At 50.5% G+C, this 19,909-nt stretch overlaps 1 protein-coding gene across 5 annotated transcripts in view; it reads left to right on the top strand.

Moving 5' to 3' along the window:
• The first annotated feature begins 4,006 nt into the window (after positions 1 to 4,006).
• The window catches only part of KLHL24 (kelch like family member 24), a 64,046-nt gene continuing 48,143 nt past the window's right edge, over positions 4,007 to 19,909 (top strand). Inside the window, exons 1-2 of one of the 5 annotated variants that reach the window (XM_078878555.1) lie at positions 4,007 to 5,361; positions 8,850 to 8,929. The gene's annotated coding sequence lies outside the window, so the exon portion shown is untranslated. Of the gene's footprint in view, positions 5,362 to 8,391; positions 8,490 to 8,849; positions 8,930 to 19,909 lie in introns of those variants that run through there. The other 4 variants (XM_078878554.1, XM_078878556.1, XM_078878553.1 and 1 more) reach the window with 4 other exon arrangements.

Raw genomic sequence — 19,909 nt, 5'->3', positions numbered from 1 at the left:
GTGATGGGACTTTGTAGGGTGAACGTTGAGATTTATGAGGGACACGGGGTGACCAATAAAGTCTGAATGGGTCTGTAATAGGGTAGGGGCACTGATAAGGGATTGACAGGTACATGAACACGCTTTGAATGACTCCAATTTAGCCACTCGACTGCTCACGATGCTCGCGGGCCGCGAGGTAGCGCTGCCGCGCCGAGCCAGGGACTAAAACTCGAAACTCTTCACGCGTTCGTCTCAATACCAAAACAATTGGTCCCGATGTACAGTGCGGCACTTTTGTAGGCACATTGTGCCAACGTTGGCGTGCCACGGGTTGTAAACCGTTCGACCCAGGGGTCGGCAATAGAATTAACAGGGGCCATAGTTTTTTTTCTTTCTTTCTAATTCGCTAAAAAACCAAAACCAACTCAACATTTCAAGAGCCGCAATACACGTGAATACGAGACGGGCGGTCCCGAATAAAGAACTTCTCACGAAGCAGCGGTCCTTAAAAAGCCTCATGCGACCCCCTGCGTTAAACCACCATCGGTTGTGTGTAGTACGTTGAACTTCTTTCGCACCGTACCTAGCCAACCGTGCTAATCGCCGCTGCGGGGGGTGGGGGGGCAGCAGACTAAAGGCAACAAGCAGTTGGCCCAACTTCCCCATGCTTATTGATGTTGTCGCTTCACATTCACAGAGCCAAAACAACATTGTTGGCCAAAGTAAAGTCACACAAGAGACGCAGCCATTCCATTTTGGGATCGCCGGGGTGGTTGCGGGAGGGGGATTGCATCGTATACAGTGCAGCAACATTCACTGTTGTACTCTACTAATATGCACATAATTCTCATCTCTTACAGAGAGCGGTGCAAACACATCGTTCTAGAGAACGGCCCGCGGTGGTGGATATCACAGAGCTACATCTGAGATGTCTTCATGAGACTTATTTTTTCACACAGCGGTAGGGGGCAGCACTTTACCATCGGCCGTGCCACCGAGAAAAATGTTCATTAATTGTCACAGCCGGAATGTTGCCAAATTAAGTGTAAAACCAAATTAAATGTGACGGGGTTGTTTTTTTGTACAGTTATCGATCTATCAACTCACTAGAATTGAGAGCACTTTTTAATCACAGACAAGCTGCCTAGGAATCGACGAATCCAGGCTCTCTGGGGTACCATAACAGTGCGCCTGTCTGTAGCCACTGATGGAAAATAGAATACAAATCCGATTGCTATTCAATGCTGGTGCATTTATTTTATCTACTCCACACCAGCAAAGCCTCTCTGAGTCTCAAGGCTTTTGTTTCACGAGGGTCCTGCCATGGTTTTATTTTATTTTCCGCGGTAATTTTCAGCATTGGAATAATTGGCCCAACGCCAGTTCGTTACGACATCGTGTGGACGTTTCTTCCTGACCCATGACGTGCAAGCTATGTTTTTATTTAACACAAACCGAGCATTCAGCCACGGTCGAAAGTTGTTGTTTTTTTGTTTTAAAGCGATTTTGATTCATGCAGCCATTACACAACTCTAATACGTAAAGTCAAGCCTGTAACCGAGGCAAGTTACCTCTGTGCTACTTGATTCATAATAACCGTACCAACACGCAGCTTATGCAACAGCAGGCAACACTCGATCATGTATAAACACATTATCGGTAGCCTAAAGCTACCAATAAGAAACACGTTATTGAAAAAAAATACTTACACAAAACAAATTAAATCTAGAGAGTAAGATTGAGTATATCTGATATTAGTTTTGATCTATGTTGGAAGAAGAGGAAAATGAAAACATATAGTAGCATCTGGGCTGAAATGAAACCATGTTTTGTACACGGCACACCACAATCAGTATGAAACACATTCCTGCGGAGGGAGCTGGTAGGAACGTTGGGTTGCTCGGTCAATGGCCAGGGTCAACGGCGGCGTGGTGTATTCCGCAAATATTCCCGACTGTGAGGGCGGGCACAAGCCGGCGTGAGTAGGCTAAACGTTGAGTTTTATAAGGGCACCACGGGGTGACCAGCCCCTCCCCACCCTCCCCACCCTCCCCACCCAGCCCCTCCCCTCCCTCCCCACCCAGCCCTTCCCTGCACGACGGACGGACACAATAATCCCCTGTGGGCTGGTGGAACCAGTGGGTTCCTACCAGTAATATCGTTCTAGCTGTGGCATCTAAAGTAATCACGTGTCTCTCGGTCTACCCCAGTCTACCAATATTCAGCGAGAGTCCCAGCTAATCAGACACGCGCATGGCTAAGCAGGTTTGAGCCTGGCAAAGTGTGACTATGGGTGATCGAGGCAGTCCGCTTCGGTTATTACGTTGTGGGGAGCAGAGGTTTTGGCGCAGCGCGATCTATTGTTGGACTGTAGTCAGTGCCGGATTATCCTTGTAGCAGAAGTAGCTACATATGTAATAGCTACGGGCCCCGCACTTTCAAGGGCCCCGCGCTAAACGCTTTCAAGATATAAATTCCGGTTCAGCGATTCTGCACTTGCTCTATTACTATAGTACTATACCGCCTTCGACTTTTATGAACGACTTGGTGTTTAAGGTTAGCGATTAATCGTATTATCCGGCTGTATAGCAAATGAAAAAATACAATTACTTTACTGTACAAGTAAAAAATGTATGTGTTTTAATATTTGTGTTTTTTTTCTTCAAATTTAGGGCCCCTTTATAGCATACGCTACACGCCCCGCACCAGCTTCATCCGGCACCGCCTGTTGTACTGCTTCGATGGTCGCTGACAGTGCCAATACACAACCAGCCACGCAGTGTGGCTCAAGGTTACGGCCAAGTAGCTCCCACGACCGCCAGGGCCCTTGGGTGTAGAGGTCCTCCATGCAGCGGGTGGATCGTCAAAAGGGCTGTACGGTGTAAGTCAATCAACCCCCTTAACGGTGCCTAACCTTATTACCCCGTGCCCTTGGTCATCCTACAAAATCCCATCACAATGGAGAAACACGACCAAATTGACAAACACGTGTAGATTTTGAAACGGATGTACGCCGTATTGACCTGACAACCCAATTTCCCCTTTCCTCCTGATGACGATCGCTTGTGTTGTGATCGAAACGTCGTGGGTTTTTTTGTTATTTTTTTTTACCATCTCCGTGACTTTACCGAAAGACCCAAGAATATCAATTGCCCTGTACAAGAAGATTAGGGGGGTTTAAACCGTTTGGGTTGACAGCTATGAAGTCCAACTCCTCTGCTGTGACTGCAGCAGTATGTAACCCCGGTGGAAGAATGTCTATCATGAGCTTGTATTGGCCACGGTATTTATTAAAGGCAACGTTTCAAAAGGGTCCCTTCCACTTAATCGCCTCTGTAAATAAAACTCGACAACCAAAGGCTGTTTTCATCTTGATGATGATAGCCAACTGGATTAAGCTATTGCGGGGCCTGTAGCATATGTCATTAAAAAAAAACACATAAACATTAAAACACACACATGTTTAACTTGCACAGTAAAGTCATTGTACTTTTTCATTTGCTATACAGCCAGAAAATACGACAAATCGCTAACCTTAAACACCCGGTCGTTCGTAAAAGTCGAAGGCGGTATAGTACTATAGTAATAGAGCAAGTGCAGAATCACTAAAGCTGTGTTGATAGCTTGAAAGCATTTAGCGCGGGTCCCTTGAAAGTGCGGGGCCCGTAGTAGCTGCTACTACACGTGTAGCTACTACTACACGTGTAGTGGCAGCTACTACTACACATGTAGTAGCTACTACGTATGTAGCTACTTTTGGTACGAGGATAATCAGGCACTGCCCCCAAACCCCCCCGTATCTCTTCTCTCAGTTGAGTGATCCTCATAACCACACGTGGCTTCAAGTTAAGTACAAAACTCTACTTAGTTTTTTTAAATTGCTGACGCCACTGCTGGAGTTCTGGAGGCGGTGTACCACGAGAGGGAGCTCTAGAGAAAGAGAGAGCCCCTCTAGACCTAGACGGTACTTGGCCTACTCTTCCACGCTGACCGGCCGTCTCGGAAGCGGCGAGAGTTTCCCCATCACACGCGACCTGTCGCTACTTGCTACTGTGTTGGTGGTGGTGGTGGTGTTGATGGTGGTGGTATAACCCCCACAACAACAGGCGACTTTGTGCGGCCAGCAGAGGGGAGGGGGGATGAGACGAGCGATAATCAAATGCCACGTCCCAGAGATCGAACCATGGACCCCCCTATAGCCGGTATGCGGTGTTATAACCAGAGCGAGAGAGAGACACACACAAATACAGTGTTATACTATGAATAATATTAATGAATTAGCGTTTGTTCGGACATGTGATTAAGGAGGAGCCGAGCGTCGACGGAGGTGGAGCGAAGCGAGTTGTTGGGGGCTGCCGTGTTTACATCTGGCGCGCCGTGCCTGGCCCGCGGATACAATAGCAGAGAGAGGCGAGCATCACCATCTTCATCACCACCATCAGCAGCAGCAACATCATCACCACCTTCATCACCATCAGCAGTAGCAGCGGCGAGCATCACCACCACCATCATCAGCAGTAGCATCAGCAACGGCGAGCATCATCACCATCAGCAGTAGCATCAGCAACAGTATCAGCGGCGAGCATCACCACCATCATCACCACCATCATCACCACCTTCATCACCATCAGCATCATCATCAGCAGCACCATCAGCACCATCACCACCATCATCATCACCATCATCACCACCATCATCACCACCTTCATCACCATCAGCATCATCATCAGCAGCACCATCAGCACCATCACCACCATCATCATCACCATCATCACCACCATCATCAGCGGCTTCTCTCGCTCCACGCGCGTCTCCCTTTGTTTACCCCCCGCCTGCAGCTCCCTCCTCCTCCAGCCCCTCCAGCGAAGACAATGCCGAGCTCGTGACCGTGATTAAGGTGCCTCCTTACACACACAACACGTGTTGTGTGTGTGTGTGCCCCACCCCCCATTGTTATCATCATCATCGTCATCAGCCTTCGTAAGGACCACACCGACGCGCACAGAGAGACAGACAGACAGAGATGGTGATGTTGCTCTACCGCGGCGTGTAGAGTGGTCGCTCCCGAGTCTAGAGGGGGGGGAGCGTTAGGGGCAGAGTGGCTCACGCACGATGCCACCTCCTCGTGTGTGAAGAAGGGGAGGAGGTCTGACTGATCGACAAGAGAAGAGTTGAAGACAACAACAACCAACACCACCACCACAGAGAGACGCATTGACGACTCCGACTAAGCGAGACGCACCGAGCCCGGCTCGCCGTGACGGGGAGCACGACCTTCTTCTGTGTGTGTCTCTCTCGTCGTCGTCGGTGTTGCGGATACACAACAACAACAACATCAACAACAGCAGCAGGAGACGGATCGCCCGCTCGACACCGAAGGTTAGTGGTGGTGGTGGTGGTTGCTGCCAAACGGGGCCATCACCGTGCGTGTTGCTGAAACGACATTCCTCCTACAGCCTGATCGCGTGTTGGTGCTGGTGGGGTTATCATTCACAGCGATATTCAGCCATCCTTTTACATGCCCAAGTGAAGTACCGGGGGTGTTCACGTGTAGCCTCCCTGCCCGTGCGCTGCCGGTTAAAGGGTGGGGGAGTTGCTTGACCATACTTCACCACGCTGGTCAATGTGTCACGTCAATTGAGGCACTGCTGTGTTTGTACCCTTTAATAAACGCCCCCCCCCACACACTCACCCACTCACTCCAGTGCTTCAGTCTATAGCGATGGGTACTGCTACATGCCATGTGTCACACGGGTGACATGTCCAGACAGAGATGGGGCCTTTAACACACGCACAGTAAATATACACACATGCCACACACATGCCAACTTGCACACACACACAGCACATATATATATACCCCATACACATGCCACACACACACAGTATATATACACATGCCACACACGCACCAACTTGCACACACACGGTATATACCCCCATACACATGCCAACTTGCACCCACACACAGTATATATATACCCATACACATGCTACATACATACCAACTTGCACACACACAGTATATACCCCCATACACATGCCACACACACACAGTATATCCATACACATTCCATAGACGTGCCAACTTGCACACACCGTATATATATACCCATACACATGCTACATACATACCAACTTGCGCACACACACACAGTATATATATCCATACACATGCCACACATGCCAACTTGCACACACACACAGTATATCCATACACATGCCATAGACGTACCAACTTGCACACACACACAGTATATATACCCATACACATGCTACACACATACTGTAAACACTCGTCCAGTAGCTGAGTGATTGTAATACGATGCTCTGCTGTCGTGATACAATTAATCATTCACATCCCTTTATCAATCCACTGCTGGATGAGGTCTCCCCCCACACACAGTTGTCGGGTTATCGGCATCATCATTTGACCATACTTCACCACGCCGGTCGCAGTGCGGCTTTGTGAAAGGTTTTGGTATTCGGCATGGACACAGAGCAGTCTGCGTGTCCAACAAAGCGTCTCTGTGCGTCTGGTGTGGCGTGGAGCGGTGGCGCAGTGGTTAGCGCACTCCTCGATGGAACTCCCGGCCTATACCAGTGGCGAGCCGTATCCGACCCTGTGCCGGGCATCCCCTATGTCGACTCGGCCTCAAATGAGTCCGTGGCGCGGCGTATAAACCGTCAGGCTCTGGGAAGACAAAGGCGGCCGGGAACGGTGTTTGCCGCAGCAACCCGTGCCGGCATGAAGGCTATTCGCTCACAGCGCTTGTCCCACCGTTGAAGGCGATACGCGGAATCGTATTTGCACATCAATTTTTATTTGACCAGGTAAGGCCCACTTGAGCTGCATAGCTCTTGTCCAGAAGGGGCTCATCAGGTGGAAATTCGCTGCAGCCAAATACTCCCAAGCGCACGGCCACATGCCACGGCTCAAATACACGTACATGTGACCAAAAGTGCACGTGTGTGTTCTGTGCGTGTGGGCTTGTCCGTGCATATGTGATCACCACTCAGGGGTGTGAGCCCAAGGGTTATATATAGAGGGCAATGAATCCCGGGCACGCACTGCATGCAGGATTCTGCTATGTGCCAGGGCTGCGAGTTGCCAATTAAAAATCTTCAGTACGTGGAAAAGCCGGGGCTTGTCCATGATACTGACAATCCGACCCAGGGGCCCCCTCTGTTGTGCTCTTGCAATTCTCTGTTCTTGAGAATGTACCGCATGTTGAACTTCCTTCGCACCGTACGTAGTAGCCAACCGTTGCTAGCCGGAGGTGCCATGGGCAAGGACAACAAACTAAACACGCAAAATGATGGTAGCGGCAGCAATATCTTCAGCATCTCGATGTCAGTGTTGAGGTCTGCTGCTGCTGGCCACGATGAGAGGGCTTCAGCAGAGAGAGAGTTGGTGTCGTTTTGCTGTTCCTCTTTGCTATGCATGGTCCATAGGTTGGTAGATTTGAGAAGGGGGCCCTTCCATATTATGTAGAGCAACTACGTACAGTCATCCACTTACGAACGAGTCCTGGGAACGAATTGTGCTCATAAGTCGGGTACTGTCCTACTAATTATGGGCAGTGGTCGAGATGAGCTACCGAGTAGCAGCGAAGTGCCGGACCCCACCAGAGAGATCGTCCGCCGTAGGAGACGGAGCGATGGGATCGACTCGTGTGCAGGTGCTGGGTGGTTTGTGGCATTGCGAGCTCGTGGGAGGAGGCGTTCACCCAGCGGTGGATCGATCATGGCCGATAATGTTTATAACGGGTCATCATCATTGTCACTCCTCCGGCAGCTGGAGGAGCAGTGGTTGAGGCACCGCGGTCTGACCTGCACCGTGTGATGACTCCTTGGTTTGGGGATTTTTCAGGGTCTTCCCCCACCCCCCTGCCTTCTATCAAAGACCACGTTTCTGAACCATTACCTCGAAGCTCGTCTAACAATGATCTGGTACAAAAATGAGTAGATGAACCAGACTTCACTTCGGCTGGTGAGGCCCACCGAGTTAAACCGCTCTTTTGCAAGGGCGGCCTTGAACGGCTGTGGTCTCCTGCAACGCAAAAAAAAACAAGCGAGCATTGGAAATTCCACATCCCTATGGTGCTGCCAGTATTCCTCTAGAACCACACATTTCATTTGCTACAGCGTGGAACTCATTTTAGAGACCGCCTGAGTGATGATGAGCCGAGCACAAGGGCTGTATTTAAGGAAGCATGTACAGTGCTGTTCTCAAGACTGTTACACGGCAAAACAAAGTGCACTGTTTTTTTTCCTTTAGCTACCACCAACTTCCCATATCCTAGAGCGATAGTGGATTGCACACAGCGTGTATGTCTATAAATAATGCACAGCCCACACTGAACAGCCCACTGTGCATTAACATAGCGAAGGCGGTGGTGCCCAGGACCTGTTCAGACCCCACTGATGCTAGCCGTGGATTCGAACTCGGCCCTCCCGAGTTGACGGTGCGTCGTGTTAACCGCTGCGCCACCGCTCCACCCCATGTATGTACCACGCGTAACTCCTGTCCTGCGTGATCCGAGTGCGTGACGAATGTGCGGTCGCTGGCTTGGCTGCGCTGTTTGCACTGTACACGCCTGCGATTCGCGTGGTTGGCTACGTACGGCGCAAAAGAAGTTCAACGTACAACCGGCCGGCTACCCGGGAGGAATCTTCGCCCCCTGATTCCGGCCCTTTTTGTTTCCCCCACAAGCCCCTTGCCCCGTCTAAGGTACATCGATCCACAGATGGACCCTGGCGGTCATTGGTTGAGAATTCGTGGAGTCGGTCTCCAAGTGTATTTTTAGACCGACGCGAATTTTTTTTTCTCTCGGTGACCCATTTTCTTCCCCATTGTTCACCAGGCTTGTGGCGGGCGCAGTGCCCTGCGCCGCGCGCTCCGTTACGAGCGGTGTTCCCAGCCCGCTTGACGGCGAGCTGTTTGGTGAGACGCGCGGTCGCACACAAAACGTACGTCCAGTGTTAATTTAGCCAGCGTTCATCTTCTTGGTTCTTTCGGTAAAGTCACGTAGAATGGAAATAATAAAATAATAAAAATTAAACATGATATTATGTAATATTATTCGGTAAAGTCACGTAGAATGGAAATCATAATATAATAAAAATATGTTTTGGAAATAATAAAATAATAGAAATTAAACACTTATGTTTTATTTTTATTACTTTATTATGTCCATTCTGCGTGACTTTACCGAAAGAACCAAGAAGATGAATCCCTGCAGTCACGAAAGCTTTAAATCGAAATTTTGCCAGCCTTGCTCATTTTGTGGGAAGATTTTATTTCGGTCGACGATAACCGACGTCTGTTCCCCATGACCTGCCAGCGACGGCCCTCCTTCGACACTTCACGTGGCCTCGGGGTTGCACCTAGCCTGGCACATGTGCCGCTGCGAGTGATGTCACCATCTCTCGGTGGCGAAAGGCGGGCTGTTGTTGTGAGCAGTTTTAAATTTAGTGCATTTTTCTTACGTTCGTCGTAGTCTTAGTGGAGTCGATGACGACCAGTGGAATTCTGGTCAAGCCTGCAGATGTCATGTAGGCAGTCATTCTGTTGGTATAGTCGGCTACAGGATTTCAACACTTTTGGTGATTAAACGTTGGTGTGTGGGGTTTGCAATTCCTCTCGCCCCAACCCTTAACCTTTTCATGTTGTCCAATCTGCGAACTCGGTAAATATTCATATGCAGCATTGCCTCGTTATTCGCGAGGGAGACATTCCGGAGATGCGCGTGAATGACAAAGTTTGTAAATAATGATTTTGGCCTCTGAAAGCATATCTTTTATCGATCTTAATTTTTAGAACTTTCGTGACTGCAGGAATTATTATTTGTTTCTTTGATATCTGTCTGCTAATATGTCTGTCTATAGTTTTCTGGTTAGATTTTATGTCGCTATTTCATTATACCTGATGATGATGATTGCTTGTGTTGCAATCGAAACGTCGTATTCTATTATTTAATTTAATTTATTATTTTATCTTTAGACGTGACTTAACCGAAAGAAACAAATAATAATCTTTTATCGAATTACCTTAAATGAATATATCACTTTATCTCTCATCTCATCGCTTTCTTACTCTCTATCTCTCTCGATGCAGCATTCGTGTAGAGTTTCAGATGCGATTCGCGGATAGCCAAAATCGCAGACAGCCAAGTTCGTGAATAATTTGGTCTTCCTCGGTCCACTGCGGTCTCAAATAACGTCGCCAAATCATCATAAGTCTACGTCTCCGTCCAGACTCGGGTGTTTAGGCGTTTTTTGGGCGGCGAAATCTCCGGCCGTTGGTGGGTAGACGTGGCCGTGGCAATGCTTGGCAAAATTTTCTCCGCTCGTAAAATAAACAAAAGTCTGGATATTTTTCATTCGTTCGCCCCTCCACCACCCCCCGTGCCGTTGACATCGTGAACAACTGCTGTCCAGCGCTGCGTCCCCACTAACGCAGTCACTTCCACCCCTCGATGGGACGGGAGGGGGGATTTCGGCGTTGCTCGTAAAGCTTAAGAGACTCCTTGTCCGGATGAGTTCTTCGATAATTAATTAACAAGACCCCCTCTGTCGATCCGCATGCTGCGCCTGTGTGGTCCCTGGGGAGGGGTTGTCTTTGACCTGGCCTCGCTACGCTTTGTCTCCGCGCACAACGGTGAAGTGGCTGGAACAGACGGGGTGTGGGGCGCGCGGGGCGGGTGGGGGTTCGGATTTCACTCGCCACTGATGGTAGCCGGGGGGGCCCGGGAATCGAACTCGGTCGTGCTGGACGCGCATTTGCGCTGAGCACTGCGCCAATGCTCCCCCCAGTAGGTTGTTCATAATAACAATAGTTACGGCCATTCTCGATTTGAAGTTTTCGTGACTGCAAGGATCCATACTCTTTGGTTCTTTCGGTAAAGTCACGTAGGTAGAAAAAATAATTATAAAAAATGAAAACAAGAATAAAAGAAAAAAGAAAATCAAGAATAAAATAAAAATAAGAATACAATTTAAAATACAATAAAAAAAATAGAAATAACTAAATTAAATCACGACGTTTCGATTGCAACACAAGCAATCATCATCAGGTGTGGAAATCACAGCTAGAATTTTTTTTATTTTTTCACCTACGTGACTTTACCGAAAGAACCAAAGAGTAGGAATAGTTACGGCCCTTTGTCGGCACACTGCTGGGTGAGGGCCTCTCTCCCCAGACTGTGTCGGCCATGGGAGGTTGCATAGGCAGACCTCACCACGCCGTTCAGTGCGATTTGATAAAGATAGAGGCCCTGAACTAGTCCAGATGTCGCTCACCGCTGGTGTTAGCTGTGGCTGGGAATCTCACTCGGGTCGCTAGACAGTGCTAAACACTATATGTATGTATGTATGTTGAACTTCTTTCGCACGTAGTCAACCACGCAAGTCGGAGGTGCGGAGGAAGGACAACGAACTAAGCGAGCCAATAACCCAGTGAGTTATTGGCTGGCGATCAGGAAAGGTCATCCAATCCATTTGTCCATCAGCTGAGTGCTTCATTATTTAAGAGCCCAGCGATATAAATACCGTGGCGTCGGACATGTTTATAAGCCCCACTGCTTGTGTGATAATTGTAGGGTACAATACATTGGGGGGTGGAGGTCTTCATTTTTAGAAGCGACTGATTTCCCAACAGTACTGGGAGGATGCCTGAGCTGCCCTTGGGCCTTGTTGGTGCTGCCACGGCTGTCCCAGCTGCCGTGCGTGGTGCTGTCCACCCACCGCCGCTCTCGTGTGCCGTGTCGGCCTTCATAGGTGCGGGCTCGCCAACAGCGCTTGCCCCAACAGTCTGCTGTAGGCAATACGGGGGATCTTTTGTCTTGGTCCCAGCCGCCCTGTCTGTCCCTGGCTACCCCTGGGGATCGTTGGTTCTGCTGCGGCTGTCACAGCTGCCCTGGTTGCCCCTGGGGCTCGTTGTTTTTGTTGGTGCCGGGCCCTGGTTGCTGCTTCCCGTGCTATTATTTTCTTGCCCTGACCACCCTCCACTAGGATTCCCATGATTATTTGTGTTCTTTGTTGTAGTTCTTTGTTATATTTATAATTTCTACTGGAGATCTGTGAAAAAAGGAGCTTTGTTGTAGCTCATCGGATTCCTCCAGTATGAATAAATATTCGGATTCGGATAGTTTTACGACCTTTGCGTCAACCTGGGACCCACAGCTTTAGATATCTGGCCGACTGTGTCCTTGCCTGTAAATGTTTGACAGTTCACCAGCATTGGCTCAAGCAAGCTTGGCTCTCTTGATGAGACCCTGAATGCTGAAACCGATCCAGAGTTTTGCTCACGTTGCTTATAATATGCACTCCCAGAAGGCCCTGTGGCTGATGGGTTGTGTCAAATAGTACGGACGGTCTACGGTTTGCGACGGTCCGAGTGACTAAATCCACATTTACGACGTTAATATAATGCCACAATGGATCGATTTACCATACAGAAACTTTGATTTCACGACGCATCTTCCAAACACGACTCCGAACACATTTGAACAGTCGGTCCGGTTTCCGATGTGACCTGGCGTGGAACTTTTGTTCTTCTCGAATGTTTTATTCGTATTCTTGCCTATTATAAACCCTGTTAAATACGGCCGATTAAAAGGAAAGCCACATCAGCAAGTGATGTATCTACTCTATCTACTGCCTGTGGGAAAATCGGGTCTGATTTATGTCGATCCTATTTACGATCGGGTTTCCAGGAAACACGTTGTGTGTAAAAGCAGGGGGACCGCCTGTACTTAGTATCCTTTACGGATATGTAAAAAGAGGCAAATTGTCCGCTTTTTCATCTTGTTGCTACCTCCCCGAGCACAGTGATTGTCTCCTGAAGCGTCTCCAGGCGAGATGGCATTCACACGCCGTATAAATTAACAAAGTTGTCGCGCGTACGTTGAACTTCTTTCGCACCGCACGTAACCAACCGTGGGCGAATCGGAGGTGCTGCTGTTGTTGTTGTCGCCGTCGTTGCAGTGCAGCGACGAGATTTTTTGTTGCTGTTGCAGGAATGTACGCCGCTACGTTGGCAACCCCGTCGGGCGAATTGCCATGTCACTCCTCGACAGTCTCGCGGACGGACGGACGGACGGATGGACCGACGCTTGCAAGGATAACGTTTGAACGCTGCGCGAAATGCACTAAGCGGGGCGTCCCCTGCCTGGTTGAGTTATGGTCCCCCGCGTAAATTACCGTGACCTTACCCGTCTCGAAGCGGGGCAGTGTTTTGGTGCTGCTGCTGCTGCTGACGCGTGCGCGATTCCCAATGCCGTGATGGTTGCGCGTGTGTTTGTGATGGTGGTGTGGGGAGCGGGAGTGTAGCAGTTAGCGCGCTGTGCTACGAACCTGGCGTCCCGGGTTCGATTCCCGCTCACGGCCAACTTCAGTGACGATTATCTGAATCGGTCCTGGGCCTTCTCCTAGGTCGGCTCAGCCTCAAATGAGTACCTGGTGCGGTGTGTAAACATCGCCACTGGGGAGACAAAGGCGGCCGGTCGTGGTGTTGACCACCCACCCCCTCGTGTGCTGGGCTGGCCCTTATAGGTGCTACTCGCTAACAGTACTTTCCACAACAGTCTGTTGAGGCTATACGGGGGTCTTTGTTTTTTGTGATGGTGGCGATAGTTACAGAGGTGTGCTGAAGTAGTAACTAATTGGCGCGTTTTGTTCACGTGACAAAAAGCGCAGATGTTCTTGCATTTAAATTGAGGCCGGAATCAGGAAGTCTTCTTCACAATTCTGACAAGCTGCCTGATGAAGCGGGTTGTTGCTGTAATCACCGGCGAAATGTCGCGGTACTCTCATTATACACGTTGTGGGTTCACTCTCCAACACACCGGTGTGCTGAAGTCGTAACTAATTGGCACGTTTTAGTTTACGTGACAAACCTCATTGATTGGCTGTGCCGGGTGGTGGTGGTTGGTTAACGACGCATTTACTTTTACCCGATCTAACCCAAAATCACTTCTATTGTGAGTAACATTGGTCGCGAATGCCTCCGTGTCACAATTCCACAGGTGCTCCTTGCTAACAGCTCTCGTCCCCCTTGAGCCTGTTAAGGCTGTACGGGGGATCCTTGTCTTTGATGGTTCCAACAAGCCCTTATTCGATCCTTGCGTGCGATGGCAACATGTTCAGGAGCTAATTAACAGTGGACGTCTGGTAGCTACCACAGGACTTCAGGGGAGCGTCGGGATGTAGTTTCGTGCACTATGGTTGTTTACCGTATGGCCCCGTAGTTTGGGTTGCATTGCCACAATCGCACCGCTGTGGCTCGTGCCCTTACTTTATTTGCGTTCGTGAAGGCGATGCGCGCATCGGCCCGTTGGCGTTCTGCTGCGGTTGATCCTTCCACCAGCGTCTTCGAGGAATGCCAAAGCCACGCGGTGTCCGATGTTTGACTCTCGAATGAGAGCCCCTTATGAATGGCGATGTTGTAATAAAAAAAACGGTGCACAAAATAATGAAATAAATGCGCACTTTATGTTTTTTCCACGAATGATGGAAAACAAGAGATCAGTGTCGAGAAATGTTCGGCCCGACTGTTTTTGTATGAATCATTCAGTGGAAGTCTGGCGTTGTGACTGACTTGCACTCGTACCTAGTGGATGCAACAGTAACGCAGGAGAACTCGTATCGGCCATTAATCACGGGGGGACTCAATATCACAGGTCCTATTATCTGCTGGGGTTATCTCCAAATTTGACTCCACCAAATCCACGAAGGGGGGGGAAGGATCGAAGTCCGCAGACAATTATAATGCCGCGCGCGACTCCACTCGTCTGTGAACATGAAACCGTGGGTCGTTGTACTCGGCTGCGCAAACGAACTTCGGGAAAGTCACGTAGAATGCAAATAATAAAATAATAAAAATAAACATAATAAAATAATTCTCACGACGTTTCGGCCACAACGCAAGTAACCGTCCTCAGGTGGAGACAGAGTCTGACTCCTGAGGACGGTTACTTGCGTTGTGGCCGAAACGTCGTGAAAAATATTTTATTATGTTTTATTTTTATTATTTTATTATTTGCATTCTACGTGACTTTACCGAAAGAACCAAGAAGATGAATCCCTGCAGTCACGAAAGCTTTAAATCGAAATTTAAATCGGAACTTCGGGAACTTTGTCCAGATGACGCCGGATGCGACGGTTGAGAAGAGGGCCACGGGTAACGGGGGAGATAAGAGTTCGGTACTTTACGCCGTATGGATCCAAATCGCCCCGGGAATGCGACTTTATCTCGTCAAGTTTCCGAAACTATGCCGGCTTGAGCCCGGGCAGCGCTGGGATGGTGGGCGACCGCCATGCGCCAACGCAGGTTGCTATCGACTGCAGCGAGACGGCGTTGTCAGCAGCGCGCAGCGCAGCAGAGTCCGTTGTTGTACTGCACTACGCTCCCAGCGTTTGTGCCCTCCCACCCCGCCCACCTTTACCAACACGCACCGACCAAAGGTGAAGAATCGTGAGCAAACGACCCCCCACGACCCCCCACTACCCGCAAGCTGTGTGTGCAGGAACGTCGGCTCAGCCTCAAATGAGTAGCCGGTGCGGTTTGTGTAAACATCGCCACTGGGGAGACAAAGGCGGCCGGGCGTGGTGTTGGCCACCCACCCCTTCGCGTGCCGTGCCGGCCTTCAAAGGTGCTCGCGAACAGCACTTGCCCTAACAATCTGTTAAAGGCTACACGAGGGATCTTCGACTTCTAGTGTTGCGTGCGTGTAGTGTATGTCGCACTGAGGAAAGGTTACTTACCATTTTGGCTAAAAATAAATACGTCTTTGAATGTATGTTGCGCAATTCCTAACCAGGTCAATTCCACCAGAGGAGGGGGCGTTTACTGGAACTGTTTAAACAAAAAAAAATCCCCCTCCTTTTTTACAAGCAGGTGTGTGACGGACATCGTCAAGACAAAGTAATGAAAGGACGTTATCAAGATTAAATAATGAAAGTAACACCGTGTTATTCAGAATTAGATTTTTTTATATATATGTACTCGTTGGAATTCGATGAGCTATGAAGGTCAAATTTCGCAGATTCCCGGTAGCTTCACAGATGTCCAGTCGTATTTGCACATCGGCAATAACATTTGTAGGTGTACAAGGCATTTGCACATCTATGGGAACGGGTGCGGCACTGGACTTGCAAGCCAGAGGTCGCAGGCTCCATCCCCCAGAGCGGCATTTGGTGTCAGGATTTTCTAAAATCCGCCACGCTCACCTCGCCCAATCAACACCACCCGGCGTCTGTCAGCGGTGTAATTGCGTGCGGTAGGTCGCATGTGGTGGGGTCAAGTGTGGGTACTCCCAATCTTCCAAGAGATCTGCGCCAGTGTGGAAGAGTGGTCCCAATACCCTTCGGAGGGGGCCTCCTAGACCTCTGTCTCTTGCGGAGGGCGGTGGTGCCAGCGGCGGCGAGGGCAAGCAGTTGCAGGGCTGCGCCTTTACCTTCCACGTTACGATGCGGTTTTAAAAATAATAGCGTAGGATAGAATTTTGGTTTTCGTGTCCATCGTGGTATCGGCTCCGTCCTGACGAACGTGGTGTGACGCGAACGTTGCCCGGACGTCGTCGGTGCCGCCTCTCGTTGCTGTAATCCGCCTGCACCGACGCGCGCCACAGCGTTACGCACTTTGCGGATTCAAACCTTCAAAGCGCTGTGCTGCGTTTCCGCCGTCTCTCGTTGTCTATGAAGGGATACTGTGGCCTTCGGCTTGGAGCGCCAGGGGGGCTCTCCTTTTGGCATCTTGGAGACGCTCCAGACGCGGTCGCCGCGCGAAACGACGCGAGCAAATTCGTTGTTCATTGGCTGTGGCCACGGACGCCGCACGTGCCGCTTTGTTGAAGTGAGAGAGGAGCGGCCGCTCGCCGGTGCTTCGGACCGGTCAGGTGCGCGTGTGAGCGTGCGTGCGTGTGAGCGTGCGTGCGTGCGTTCGTTCATGCGTGCACGAGCTTCTGAGACAGTTTCGCTTTTGATTTTGACTGAGACGAATGCTTCGCCCTGTGCCAGCGACGATTGCACAGGTGTTTTGATGTGTTGGCGCTCTCCGATGCTTTCCTGAAAAAGCTCCCGGCACGTTGAACGAAACGTCGGACATCATGCCGAACAACGAGCATGCAGTGTGCGACCCGATAACCAAAGTCATCGGAGAGAAAGTCTTAGGTTTCTACTGTTCCTAACAAGATAACAACAACCCTAATCCCTAACACTAAACCCAATCCTAAACCCTACCCCCTAAAACTAAACCCTAATCTTAAACGCCTACCATAATCCCTAATTCCTAACCCTAATCCCCAACTAATCCTGACCTATAACTCTGAACCCTACACCACAACCAAAAGACGCAGCATCCTCTTAATATTTCCCCAACTGAAAGCCGATGAAGGCCTGAGGCTTGGACAGTACATGCAGCCCAAGGGAGGCCCGCTTCTACCGGGATAGAATTCCCAACCTCTGTATGTGTGTGTACGTTGAACTTCTTTCGCGCCGCCGTACGTAGCCAACCGTGCTAATCGGAGGCACGGGGGGAAAGACAACAACAACAAAAAACCCTAAAAGCAGTTATTTAAAAGTGCATAGCTCCCAGTGGCTTCCTAATATCGGAAGGAAGAGCGTCCCAGACGGCCGCAGAAGCGCGTCTGAAAGTGCGCGTTGCGGTGACCGTCTTTGTTCGACGGCCAGCCAGAAGCCGCTGCTGCGAGGACGACCAGCGTCCTCGTGATGATGGTTCGTGCACCTTGACGAGAACAGCGACGCTGCCACTCGAACATTTGCATAATATTCCGCCGGGCAACATTTTTTCCCTCAATGCACGTTGAACTTTTTTCACGCCACACGTAGCCAACCGTGCTGATCGGAGGCGCGGGGGAAGGACAATGGTCGCGTGCGAGCGGTTTGATCGGCCGCCGAGAGGTATCCGTCTCGTTACCGACGTCTCGTTGTGGTGGTCAAGTTCCCGAAGAAGCTTCCAGAGCGTGGAGCGACACGCCGGACATCATTCCTGACAACGCGGGGCGCAAGCCGCAAGCATCTCTACAGCACAACCGCGAAAACCTTACACAGTCGCATTTTATTCATGAACGATGCAGACAAGCGATTATTGCCTTGACTTTCTTTTACTATTGACCTATATGTTCTGAAAGGCACGTCACCCTTTTCTTCACTCGTATGACACGTTGCAGAGATAAGCAACTTAGTTTTGCAATGGCAACTAAAGTTAGAAATCATTGCCTGGGTTCTTTAAGCCATTCAAGGGCGCGCTGGCTGTGAGCTGGTGGATTTCTGTGGTGCTGCCACCGCTAAACAGCCTCACTGGGCAGGCAGCAGCTGCCCGTGTGCTCCCATCATTTGTTCTGCTCTCTTGTACGTACGTTCAACTTAATTGGCACGGCATGCAGCCAAGCATGCGAATCGGAGGTGCGGTGGAGGGACAACAAGCTCAACACAAAAAGCATTTGTAAAGAAATTAGTTATCGATCTAGATTTAAAAGAAAGGGTGGCGGGATTTCAGGAGAGTGCTGGGGGTGGGGGGCGGTCAAGGCTGAGGGTGCCACGGTGGCGAGATGTTAACTACCTCGCCTGGTATACAGGAGGTTGTGGGTTAACTTCCATCCCTGACGCCTGTATATTTGGAGATTGCGTGTTCTCCCTATGGTCGCATGGATTTCCCTCCGGGTTTTTCCTTCCACGTTTACATTCCCCTTGCTGAGCACGACCCTTGCCGAGCGCAACGCCGCGCAACGCCGCGAGCGAGAAGCAGCCGCGGGGTGGTGGGACGGTCGGTCGCCCTCCGGAGGACCGGAGCGGTCGCTCGCCATCTCGCACCGGCGACGTCGCGGGACGCCGCTTGTCCTCGAGTTCACTTTGTCGGCCCGTCTTCCGGAACGGTTCCCGGAAAGTCGGCTTCCAGCCGAGCGTGACGCCGGAGGCTCCGCTGGTTTTGTGCTTGCGACGCCTCCGTGCCGTCGGGTGTGGGTTCACGCCTCCGTATCGGAAGGGGACTTTGTGTGTGTTTTGTTTTACCTGCGGGCTGGGACACAGGAGTCAGAACTTGAAATGCCCTTGTCGTGTATTCGGGCGCCGATCACAATGCTGACCAAATCGCCCAGGTGTCATCGTATTTCTCGAAGTCAGCAGGGTAGAGCCTGGAGAGCGCTTGAAAGGGTGACCTCCGCACAAGGGGGTAGTGTTCACGTGCATAGAGATTGGTGGGAGAAAGGGGGAGAGGCTTTTTAAACTACAGCGTCGTTTTCCCTGCGGCAGTGGGGGTCTCTATAAACGTGCCGCCCTGTACCTGATACTCGGCGGTTCGGTCGGCGTTGACCCAGCCATTAATGGCATTTCTGTGAAAAAGAGCTTTATAGCTCATTGGATTCCTCCACTGTAAACATTTTAATGCGGCCCTGTACGTACGTACGTTGAACTTCTTTCGCACCGTACGTAGGCAACCGTGGCCCATCGGAGGTTGCGTGTACAACGACGCTGTGGCTTCGTTGTGCACGGCAGCGTGCGCATGGGGATTGCGCACAGTCAGTAGTTCGGCAGCCGCTTTGCCGAAGTCGCCACGGCGGTGGGGGGGGGGGTGTAATGCGCATCACCGCATCGTGAATTTCAGCCCGAGGCGGTCACTGTCATTCCCAGGTGTTGTCGGCCATGCCTCCCTCGGGGGACCTGCGGCATTTAATGCGAGTCACCCACGCCGCCAGCTGACAGCGAGGCATTACAGAGTGTTGTCGGCGTCTGACTTATTAACGACTCTTGAAATACCCACGTGAGAATGCGCTGCGTTATCAGCCGCTTGGCTCGCTCCGTGCGGCGTGGGGGGGGGGGCGTCCCTCCACGCGTTGTTCATGCGACAATGGGCATCGTTATATACGGCGGTGCCCGTTAAGGTATCGAGGGTCCTCGGAATATC

This window comes from Lampetra fluviatilis, chromosome 51, assembly GCF_964198595.1.
Source record: "Lampetra fluviatilis chromosome 51, kcLamFluv1.1, whole genome shotgun sequence".
In the NCBI taxonomy this organism is placed as follows: Eukaryota; Metazoa; Chordata; class Hyperoartia; order Petromyzontiformes; family Petromyzontidae; genus Lampetra; species Lampetra fluviatilis.
The sequence above is the reverse complement of the archived record's forward strand: the minus strand, read 5'-3'. Positions and strand labels throughout refer to the sequence as shown.